We start from the raw sequence: 11,067 nt of genomic DNA, 5'->3' as shown, positions 1-11,067 counted from the left end.
CATTTTCCCATTAATGTTCGTGATACATTTTCAATTTTTGTTATCTTACAAGAGTCTAGCGCCTCACTTCTAAAATGACCCTCTAATCTAGAAATACAGCAACATACTGCTCATGGTGGAATTGATGTTTTCTCTGTCTGGGAGTACTGCAGCGGTTGAAAGAGGCTTTTTAGCAATGGGCTTACAAAAAACCACATTACGTACTGGTCTTAAACAAGAAGCGTTTAACGCAGTTACATCTACCTAACATCTACCTAACATCTACCTAAATGGAAAACCCTTTCAGATTTCTATGCAGAAACCTCTGTAAATCATTGGCTTGATTGTGGAACTGCCAAACGTCATATTTGATTCATTTAAAAAACGCAGTATCCTCGGATAAATTGACATTCCACATAACTTGACCCTTGTCATTTAAATTATTTCATAAAGGAAATACTAGGTTACTATTAGTAACCTATATATACTATATAATGTAATGCGTATTACTGCATAATGTAATCCTAGTATTTGTAATCCTAGTAACTACTAATTCATTGTGCAATTTATATAAATGTTTTTAATAAATAAGAGAAATTATATTTCTATTTATTTTGGACAAGCCGTCCTCGGGGACGGGTAAAATTTCTGGGTTTTTTCGAGCCCTGGTTTTGGTAATGGTTTTGGAAAAATTAACAACAAAATTTGATTTTATAATCTGTGATAAAATTTAGTAAATGTGGTAAAATTTGATAAATTTATCCTTGATACCTTAGGGTTTGGAAATAAAAACCATTTATTCGGTTAAAGTACCTATTCAGTTCTTTATTTTTTACTAAATTTGTGGTAATAAGAACTGTAATTTTGAAATCCAGAATTTCCGATAAACCGTTAACATATGAACGAAAGAATTTCTAAATGGGTGGTTCAAATACCGTATATTTTTATTTTATTAACCATAAATGTTATTACCATTCTGTACATCAATTTTACCATAGTTTTATTCCCTCTGCTTTATGCCCAATTCTTCTAGTCAAAGATGATTGTTGTTGTTGTTGTTGTTAATTTACGTCGCACTAGAGCTGCACAATGGGCTATTAGCGACGGTCTGGGAAACATCCCGGAGGATGATCCGAAGACATGCCATCGCAATTTTGATCCTCTGCAGAGGGGATGGCACCCCCGCTTCGGTAGCCCGACGACCTGCACGCGAAGTCGAGCACTTTACGGTAGCACAGTTTAACGAGGACCAATACCGCACACCCTCGGTCCCTACGCAGACTGATCCAAGTGGTCACCCACCCGCACACTGACCGTAGCCAGTGATGCTTGACTTCGGTGATCTTCTGGGAACCGTGTAGTCAAAGATGAAATATAAACAGATGAAAGCATGTAAACAGATAAACACCGGCATGTAAACAGATGAAAGAAAAATGATTATCTTAAAATTAATATTTATAATTCTTAGTTTGAATCAATCTTTACCTTTTTTTCCCGTAGCATCGAAGGGATTTCGTAAGAACATCCAACCAATTTAACGAAAATTCTGATGCAATTCCTTTCGAGCGAATTTCTCACTCCTTTCTCCAAAGTTTAATTTAATACCCCAATTTTTATGACTCGATGTTTTTTTAAAGTTTCATTTAATTACATTAAAGGCTACTCCCATTGCTATTTAATGCTCACTAATTCTCGGAGCTTTACAATTTTATTTCTCAAAATAAGTAAGGAATTTAAACAAAGTAAGAAGCGTTGTTCATTATTTCTTTTGTGTTTTCAAAATAAAATTAGAAAAAATGAATTTTTGTAAATACGCGGAATGTCTACGCGAATTTGCCGAATGGGGACCTCCCATCTCGGCGAAGAATATATTAGCTAGAAGTGTATATTTATGTAACATAACGTTAAATTTAACACAGGGGTGAGAGTGAGAGTGTGTAATAAAGTGCAACACGTTATGAAAGGAAAGGAATGTGGTCAAAATATAGAAAACAATATATGACATGATATATAGATGGCCCCTTATTATTTTTCATTGTGCATTTAATATTGAAATAAGGCGTTTAAATATTTTTCTCGCTCAAACAAAAGATTTCTTTTTAAATGTATGATCAGAAATTAATGATTATGACAAATTAATTATTAAAAATTATGGCAAATTTTCAGTATTAAAATCTTTGTATTTACGCAGGTCTCAACCAAGTATGCCTTGTATAAGCCTACTGGTAACATTTGAATCCCGTTAAAAATTGAATAAATAAAAATGTAAAATAAATAAGTGTACTTCTCAAACTGCTGACATGTTTTTTTTCTTTCTTTTCAACTTTCACTGAGCGTAATATTTTTCTCTTTAGTGGGATAAAAATTAAAGCATGGCATCCCACAATAAAATTATGTTTGGTTTAGAATTCCACTTAGTCTTAACGCAACGGTTACGAAGATTTTAAAATCATAATAATGAAAATATTATTATTACAATCGTAATAATAACACCAATGATACAAACCATCATTGTTATTATTGTTGTTATTATGGCTGTGTAATATTTATGGATTTAGAAGAACTTTAAAAACTATTAGTGACAGCTTGAAACATCGTCATCCTATAAGACTTGTTAAGTGAAACTAATCCAATTTCACGTTAAGTGAAAGAAAAACGACGTTAAGTTTCATGCTCCGTTAGCCGCTGGAAATGTTTTGCGAAGGCATGTGAAGAAAAAGTTGAAATAGAAATTAAATAACTCTGTGTTGCGTTTTACAATGAAAATAAACTACTTGTAACAAAATTGGGTAGGAAAAGAAGTTAGTTGTTGTAAACACAATTAATTACAAATTATAAATGTTTTGACAATAACCGTTTGTTTCTGATTTAAAAAATAAAAAGTTACTAAACACTTTTGTAAGAGAATTAGTAGAAGTTACTTTCCGCAAGAAAGAAATTTAAAGAAGAAAAAAAAAAGAAAAGGAAAAAAAGGAAATCCAGACAAAACTGCTTCTGAAAAGAAAGGAAACATTATCCGTTAATTACACAGTAATAAATCAATTTTCAATCAACCATTCTTAAGCATTATTATTATTATTTTCTTTTATTATTAGTATTTTTTTTTTTGCTTAGCTGCTATGAGAAACAAAAGCATTTATCAAAATGATTAATTTTACTCTTTTGTAAAATGGACAATCAATCGTTTAACATTTGTAGGTATAAGTCAAATATACTTACAACAATTACATGCCTATTGCTTTTTTTTATTCCTAAGAAAAACTTAAATTGCTTGGGAACGCTGAAACATTTGGTGGGTGGCCGAAGGTTTCATAAATTGAATACAATTAATTCATTTTTTATTTTATTTAAGGCAACAAATTCATTTAATTTGCATATTCTAAGCAAATGTGAAGAAAGCAAAGAATTTCTTAACAATATGTTATAAAAGATTAAAACTTTAGCAGATTTTTAAAAGATTTTAAGCATTATAAATTTTATGTTTTTATTTTTTATAACCATAGAAAATTAATCTTGAATGACGTGCAATTTGTATCTAAATTTTAATGCGAAAATGTACTTTTTTCTTTTATATTTTGCTGCACAAATTTAAAAAAAGGATAAAAATCTGATTTTTTTACCTACATTATTTTAACTCTAATGACTAGTTTATTTTAATAATTCGTAATATTAAAGTTAGTGGAAGTTTGAAAAGAATTAAATATTCGTTAACTAGGTCGGATCAAATGCAAAAAGAACTGAAATGTATTATTATTTATTTATTTATTTTTTCATTTGCACGATGTAACCTCCTTGCATTTGAAATAAAACAAAAAGACAATTTCGTAAAACAAAGACAATCAATAAAGAGAAAGACAACAAAAAAAAATAATCACCGTTGTGAGATAATTTTTGCCGCGTGTCATACTCATATTAATCAAAAACAATTGGGAATTTTTTAAATGAAATTTCGAATTAGTTTTGAATTTATTCATTTTTAAGTTTGCTTTTCAACTTTTTTTCGATTAAATTTCTTTCTATAATTCCAATGGTTAACCCATAAAAAAAAATGGATACAGATACTTTATGATTTCCAATGCTCGCCTGTGTAAACATTTCGTCAATCCAGGCATTTTCAGGACAGATTTGTTGGTCATTCTTTCAGGGGCACCACATTACGTGGGCCAATGTTGCTCCCACATTAAGGGCAGAGAATGAAAGAACATCCATGCCTTGCCCGTGATTCGAACCCAGAATCTTTCTGATGCAAGGCCAGATCCCTGACCACTACTCAGTCCAGTTAGCAAGAAGTGTATGCGTATAGATATTTATATATATACATTAATATTTGTGTAGATGTAGGTTGATTTTTAAAACTTTTTCCTTCAGTTTCTACAACCTCGAATGAGACGCCTATAAGCAACACATTTGAGAGAATGAAATTCAGCATCTTGTTTTCAACCGATAATTTCAGTCTGTCATTTGTTTTATTTAAAACTAACCACAGAATCATTTGAAATAAATTCTTACATTTAAACCATTTTCAGCACCTTTTGAATAAATTAATCAAAATTATTTCTCACTTTTATTACGTATATCGTAACAGCTTCTAAACTCCTGGTTAAAGTACTTACGATTAGCAAGTTTTCAATTTGCACGAAAGAACGAATAACAGCCCACTCCTATATATTGATATTTTGCTGTTGTATTGTTAATCCTGTCCTACAGTGCACTGAGTCTCCGCCCATGGGTTGGAGAGGTGAAATACGAGAGCACAGCGCTCTAAAACATCTGTGCAAACAGTTCTGGGTTGAAGAGCAATCGTACATTTGCCTAATTTAATCTTAAAAAAAGACCTAATTTTTTATTTGAATTATTACATTTGAAACGTGAAATACAAACCTTTCTTTAAAAAAAGAAAAAAATATATATGCATTCAGCAAAAGCTAACTGCTTTGTTACGATATCATCTTTAGTTTTATCGTAGCCTAATTTATATTCTAATCTTAACTAAATTAATTTAATTATTATCGTTAATTTAACTGTTTATCTAATTGCCTGTAATAGAGAGATGCAAGAAAACCAGGACAACAATTTTTAATGTAACTTATGAAAAATAAATAAATAAGCAAAATATAACAAATAAAGAGGGTAGATTTTTACTAATAAATAAATTCAATTGGTTTCAAAATGGCTTTTTGCAACAATCCAGATGCGCAAACCCTTATAGAAATTTTTAGAAATGGACTGCAAGTCTTAAAACTTTAATCTATCTCATTTCTATCGAAGCGATTGCTTTAGAGAGTCAAAACTTTTGTGTGTTTCAGTGCCTGTCCTTGACTACCAAATAGACCGTGCATTGTAGTCCATGTGATTGAGATCTGGGGAATAAGGTGGTCATTCTTCAAATAATATCATGCTCGGAAAATGGGCTTTGCATCCCTCCTGTGACTTTTTCGCCTTGTGAGCTGATGCGGAGTCTTGTTCAAAAGTCCAGTTTACATTGCTGCAGTGCTTTTCGAAGTTTTGGAAGCACAGCAGCCTCAAGAATATCTCGCTAGTACACTTTTTGATTTATTATAATTCCGTCATCAACAAAAACCAGAAGCGTTTCTCCACTTGCATGAATCTGCCCCAGATCATGATCGACTATTTGATGATGTTCAACAATTACCGAGATGCTTGGAGCGTCTCCAGACCAGATCTTATCGTTCCAGGAGTTATGAGCTTGGGCGATAAAGGATTTCTCATCAATGAAAAGTAATTTCTCCCAAAGTTGACTTGTTTCCCGTCTCAAAAGTTTCGGCTTCTTCGGAGCAACACGATTTTGTTTTTTTCAGCGAGAAGCTGAACTTTTTCGAACTTCTAAGGCTTTCCTAAGCTATGTTTTAGTCATTCGCCACACTGATCGTTTACTTATTTCCATTTCACGAGTGGTCTTTCTCGTGGAAACTTTCGCATTTTGTCGACTCCCTTGCAAAAGCTCTTTGAAACTGCAGATTGCGTTACAACACTGTTTGCCGAGGCACATTAAGCAATGGAACGATTTCACACTGTCGTTTTCCTTTCTTAAATAACTTTAAAATAGCAGATCTTTTGCTTGACGTTATAAAAAAAGGCCAAAATAATGATAATAATAATACGTAAAACGAAAGATATATTATAAAATAATTCATAATTACAGTGGTAAGCAAAAAGAAATGGCCACACAGATGAAAAAAATTAACTTTTTTCCATGATGTATCTTTGCCCAAGTTTTTTTTTTCCTATTTTCTTCTTTTTTTGCCGCATTTTCTATAAGATATAAGAATTAATGATTTTTCGCTATTATCCTGTTTTTGCTGACCCCTTTACCATTTGCTAACAGTTAAGAGGGTTTTTCGAAGTTCTATCGTCAAAGAAAATTTTAAAAAAAGTCACAATTTAAGTGCTTTACATTTGAAGCAAAGCGATGATTTCTAACTATATATATCATCTTTCCATGAAGAATGATCTGGGCTTTAGAGCGGATAAAACATTTAAATATTTTTAAAGTTATTAAACTTTTTCAAAAATAGCCAATTTCGAGACATTTTCACAGCTAGATGAAAATTAATAAAAACACTGCCTTTTTCTCTGTTTCTACAAATTTTTATGAGCCCAGATAATGCAGTATTGGAGTAAGTTTTTAAATATTAAAAATTCGACCACAAAAGCTTTTTATTTTTACAAAACTGTGGCTTTTCTCCATATTGACATTTTGCGCCATCTTCAAAATAAAAGTAGGCAGCTCTAGCTTTCGATAAGCTAAACTTGACCTGACTGTCTTGAGTCAGTTTCAAACTCACACCAGTTATAAAAATATCATATCATTCGCAAAAAAACATCATTTCATATTACGATGGAACCTTCGAAAAACAGCCTAGGAATCAGATAACTTTTGACCAAATGTCGTAGGTGGATTATAGACATCTTCTTTGATACTTAGGATTGGTAAAAAAAAATTTTTTTTTTTGGTTAATGGCGGGAACTTGGGTTCCCATTGGCCTCAGAAATGCCAGAATTGCTACTCTCTTATCGTTACCCAGTGAGTCCATATGGCTAAGCCACGGCGGTGGAGTGGCGTCACCCACACGTCATACAACCACAAACCCGTTTATAGGACGGGTTACAATCACACAGAGGAAAGGACATAGAACACAGAGAAAAAGTAACATCTATGCCTTGCCCAGGATTTGAACCCAGAACCTTTCTGATGCAAGGGCAGTTCCCTAACCCCTACACAGGCCGGTCGGCGGGATTGGTAAAATTATTTTAGATATTTCTTTATCTAAGATTATTAGTTTTTAATTATTGAGGGGTTTGAATTTTTACTGACATTCGAAAGGACTTTTTTTTTCTTAAAATGTTAAAAAAAAGTAAATAAATAAACTGAGCGAAGATGGACAGTGATGAGTGTGTATTACTGTAAAAAGAAATAAAAAATAAAACATTGAGGATGATGATTATATTTTTTGAAAGGTTTTATCTTAAAAAAAATGCTAAATATTCACTCCGTTCTTAATTTCTCAAAGGTATGTTCAAAAGTTGAATAATTATTTCTAATTACCGTTTTTGATAAAAATAAAAACGGTGTTAGTTCTTTTTTAGAAGTTGAACCTTGTCCGCAGTTTTTATTTTAAACCATTTATGCAGAAGAGCTGTCGGCTCCGTAATAACAGCTTTCAAGCAAGCTGTAGGGGAAGCTAATTAATGAAAGTAAAGCAAGTTCTTAATCTCAATGGTTGCTGTGCGACTCGGATCACAAGAAGTGTTCTGTGATAAATTTCAGTTACGCAGAAGCTACTCATTTCAGAAGTGTTTTGTCTTTGAATGTGCACGAAATGGCGAGTCTTCAAAGTTTATACGGGAAAACGGTGAAGATGAAATCTGTTTCTTGTTTTTAATAAAAACAGAAGTTTTAAATGTGGCAGTTTGTCATACGAGCTATGACAGCGTAATAGTATGGAAGAATGGAACTAATATACTTTATGATACAAAATGCAGTACGAAGTATGCATTTTGGATTGGATGCCATTTCTGAGCGACAAATTTAATAAATCAAAATCGGAACTAAATTACTAGCAATCGTTAGTTTTTACAGTAAGTAAATTGTCTTAAGCGTGTTAGTTAAATGATAGCCAAAAATAAAAAAAAAATAGAAGAAAATGCATTTTACGAGGGTGAATGTGTTAAGTAATTGAGAAATTTTTGCTTAATTTGCATTAAGTTAATCGTAATGCTTTTTTCCCCATAGCGATACTGCAATTCACAAGGAAATTTTCGCACATGTGCTTTGAAGCATATATAGCTAACGTAACGCATTGAAAAATATCTCGAAAGTCTTTTGTATGCATTTACTTATTGCTTACTTTAGTTTCATGTAATGTTATTCCGAATATCAGTTCGCCTGTTAGGACAATATCGAGTTATGTGGAGGATCTGACAACGAACATATTCAGTAAGTTCAAATTCATATGCAAGAATATCTTATTTTTTGTGAAAATGGAGGAATTAAAAAGTGGTACAAAAACTGCTGGCTTTGATGATGATAAATAATAATGATAGAAGACTTTGCTAATGTTGTTGCACTTAAAATACACACCTCGGTAAGGATTTATATTTTTGTTTGACCAATGGTGGCCAAGGACCAATATATTGGCTCATTGGGAGTTGAACTTGAGTGAAATTATTTGCCATAAAGAACAATATCAACTCCAGGAGTGAATAAATTCCAGGAGTGAATAAATGACAGGATAATTAATGTGAACACGATATGAATGAAGAAGTAAACGTGGTTAACTTCATCTTGTCCGAAAGTAATATTTGTATTGCAATTTTTAACAATTCTATAATAATAATAAATAAAACTTAGTAATTTATGCTAAAATAAATTGTTATTATACTCCTCCTGCCACTGAATTTCTTTACCTAAATTATCTAACGCACAGCAAATATATTGTTGTGGATTTCGGGAGCAAAAATGTTGAGAAAAGGTTTATCATAATGTATAAGCGATTAATGAATTGGAGAACCCAGAGGTATACACAAAAAAAAAAAATTGTTTTGAAAAGATATATCATAAATAAACTATTAAATGACAAAGATTTTATCTTTTATCAAACAATAGACGATTGTTGAAAAGATAAATCAGTACTCCCCCCCCCCCCTTTTTGTAATACACTAAGAGTTGGTGAGATACTTCGCCAACGTAATCGAACAAATTGAGTTACGGAATAAATTTAAAATTTAAGAAATAAAAAGAATGCATGTTTGTTGTCTGCATAAGCAAGCAAATATAAAATTTCAATTATAAAGTAATCAATAAAAATTAAAATGATTGATGCATTCATAAGAACATATGTACTCTGTTTTACGATTGAAACGTTATGAAATTTGTGCAAATATACATTTCTAATTAAAAACAAATACATTAGAAAACATAAATAAACAATTTTATTTATCCCTCAAATTCATAATTATTTAAAATGCATGATCGTTAAAAAGAACGAAACTTTTATTTTCCAGTTTTAACTTTTTATAGCATTTTTAATAACCCAGAGAAGAACTCAAAATAAAACACTACGGTATATTTAACAATTCTCGGTAAAGAATTTAAATTTAGATTGCTAGTTATGTATAATTAAAAAACATGATTTTGTAGCATGCAGCCCATGTTATAATTATACTTAATTTTGCTACTGTTAGAATCAACAGCGCCGCCTATTGACTGAGAAAAGTCTTTCCAATGAAAAGATGGGTATCTTATTAAATCAAAGATTATACTCAAAGACAAGTTTTGCATTATTGACTCATGCTTTGCAAAAATTAAACGCGTATATAGTTCCTGCTCTCGTTTAGTTTCACATAATTTAATATATTTTAATTTTTTATGTGATTCATGTATATATAAATTTGATTTAAAAAGGGATTTACGAAAGCAATAGAGATGTTTCTGCTTACTGTAAGGCAGTTATAAACCAAATTTAATTATTCTTCAAAAGTTGGAAAGCTATTTAATTTTATTTGAATTAAAGATTTAATTCAAATAATATCATAAATCTTTTTAATTTTATTTGACGCTAGTATTAAGCTGTTATAATTTTTTTAATTAAATTTTTTGCAGTATGTTATTTATTAAAATGACGAAACAAAATTTGCTCTTTACTCTGGTTCCAAAAGTAAGTGTCAAAATCATGAAAAACACAAAAAATATAACTTTCTTCTTTCAACCCCCTGCTCGCTTCATTCACCAATCCTCACGATTGCTACAATCAGTTTTTTTTCTTGGCAATAAATAGATTGTTACATTACATTTTTTTTTAAAGCATTCAATTTTAGGATACTAAACTCTTTTATTATATTATCGCAGTTTTTTTTTACAGATTTAGATTCAGTTTCTATTGAGATATAATGTAAATCTTATACTTGCCAGGTTATCATTACAGCTTCATATATAATTTTGTTTTTTAAATTAGTATTCAATTTTTGGTTACTATAAAAACTCGCTAAATTTTTTTTCCATCAAGAAATTATTTAGAATTAACACGAAAATTTAATTCGTAATAACGTTTTACCATTTTGTATTGACTGGACATAGTTTCACTCAAAGCTTATAATAAAAGTAAATAGAACTTATTTACAGCTTCATAATTGTAAAACAGTTAACAAGTTTGGATACTGATCATAAAATGTTACGTTACTAAGTTGCATTATAGCATTACTTTATAACACTGCTTTTAGTGTTGTGCCTTTAACTTGGATTCATTACTTAAGCCAGAAACTTAATAATTGCAAGAATACAAAGAAAGAATGATAAATGTTACTGGCTATAATAAATTTCCTTTAAATTATATGTAAAGAAATATTTACAGAAATAAACATTACTTATATAACTTTGTGGGGAGAGTAGATATTCACAATGTCAACCTTCATCTATGAAAAGGTACCCCGACATGGAGTCGAGTTAACATGTCTTATATACTAGTGAATCGTAGTTGTAATTTTGTAGTGGTAGATACGCTACAACTTCATCAATTTTATGTTCATGAACCAAAGAAATTGAACTTCAAGTAAGAAAACTGGATCATA

Source organism: Parasteatoda tepidariorum, chromosome 2, assembly GCF_982258835.1.
Source record: "Parasteatoda tepidariorum strain Cologne lab strain chromosome 2, Ptep-v5.0, whole genome shotgun sequence".
NCBI lineage: Eukaryota > Metazoa > Arthropoda > Arachnida > Araneae > Theridiidae > Parasteatoda > Parasteatoda tepidariorum.
The sequence above is the reverse complement of the archived record's forward strand: the minus strand, read 5'-3'. Positions refer to the sequence as shown.